At 36.5% G+C, this 1,782-nt stretch overlaps 1 pseudogene; it reads left to right on the top strand.

Moving 5' to 3' along the window:
- The first annotated feature begins 239 nt into the window (after positions 1-239).
- Positions 240-1,155, top strand: LOC124959406 (olfactory receptor 4C46-like; annotated as a pseudogene).
- Positions 1,156-1,782: the final 627 nt, after the last annotated feature.

Genomic DNA, 1,782 nt, shown 5'->3' on the forward strand with positions numbered 1-1,782 from the left:
TCTATATACTATTTTTATAATATTCATTCATGTTGCCATTTAAGTAATCTTCAAGAATTCAGAACCCTTTGTTACATCTCAAAAATAAAGAAATGCAACCACAAAAATAAACAAATGTCATAATATTTCACAAGTCAGGGGTTTCTGGGTATTTAATATTTATTAGGATGGAAAATTTGAATAAATCCTAGGTTCTATCAACTTTTTCAGGTAATGTAATAAGTCTCGACATGAAGTACATGGAGTCTACAAACAATGTGACAGAGTTTGTTCTTCTGGGACTTACAGAAAACCCAAAGATGCAGAAGATTGTATTTGCTGTGTTTTTGTTCATCTACATCATCTCTGTGGTAGGAAATTTGCTCATCTTGATAACCATCACTGCCAGCTCATTGTTGGGATCTGCCATGTATTTTTTCCTGGTCTATCTCTCCTTTATTGATGCCTGCTATGCCTCTGTCAATAATCCTAAACTGATTAGAGATTCACTTCAGGAAAAGAAGACCATCATTTTCAATGCATGTATGGCCCAAGTTTTGGGGAACATTTCTTTGGAGGTGTAGAGGTCATCCTGCTTACAGTGATGGCCTATGACCGATATGTGGCCATCTGCAAACCTTTGCACTATGCAACCATCATGAACTGGAGAGTGTGCATGCTGCTAGTGGGAGTGTCCTGGATGAGAGGCTTTCTCCATGCAACCATCCAGCTCCTCCTCATCTTCCCACTACCCTTCTGTGGCCCTAATGTCATCTATCACTTTATGTGTGACCTGAGCCCTTTGCTCAATCTGGCCTTCACTGACACCCACATTCTGGGGCTCTTTGTTGCTCCCAACAGTGGGTTCATCTGCCTGTTAAACTTTCTCCTCCTGCTTGTCTCCTATGTGGTCATCTTGCACTCCCTGAAGACCCATAGCCTGGAGTGCAGGTGCAAGGCCCTGTCCACCTGTGTCTCCCACATCACAGAGGTTGCCTGTTCTTTGTTCCCTGCATATTTGTGTACACGAGACCTCCAGTAAATTTATCTATTGATAAAGCAGTTGCTGTATTCTATACCATGATAAATCTCATGTTAAATCCTGTGATCTACACTTTGAGAAATGCTCAGATGAAAACTGCCATTAGAAAATTGTTTAGCAGGAAAATTATTTGATAAATGAATGTGCTTAAATTCCAACATTGATTCAAAAGAGGAAAGGATGAATGAACATTTTGTAATATCTCAGCAAAATATGATTGGAAGAGCATGAGAAAAGACTGTTATTCTCAAAATCTGCATTGAAAGAAGTAGGAATAGGTTCAAACAATGGAGAAAACTGAAGCCTGAATAATCTACTCATATTGCAAATTTCCACCCAACTGGTCATTTTTTCTGTCTTTTTCTATTTATATGGATTTAGAAATTTTCCTTCTAATAAAAAGTAATGATATCAAAAAATATTGATATTGATCGATAATGCCTATAACACTAAATCAGGTAAACACTGCTATTACCCTCTTTTACCTTACAGAAATGGAGAGTTATCAGGACAGATATACTGATGATTCAGTAACCGTATTTCTGATTTTCAGGACCATATTTTTAGCTTCTATCATTCACTGCCAGTAATGATGAGAAACTTTTCATATAACTTTACTGGTTACATTTTCTGAGAAAAGGACTGTACTTACCATATTACAATACTCTGACTATAACTAAAAATCAACCTATTTAATTGTTATTTGATACTCTTTTATTTATCAAAAGAAATGCTCATATATTTCTAGTAATATTATACTA

Source organism: Sciurus carolinensis, chromosome 11 (assembly GCF_902686445.1).
Source record: "Sciurus carolinensis chromosome 11, mSciCar1.2, whole genome shotgun sequence".
NCBI classification, from domain to species: Eukaryota; Metazoa; Chordata; class Mammalia; order Rodentia; family Sciuridae; genus Sciurus; species Sciurus carolinensis.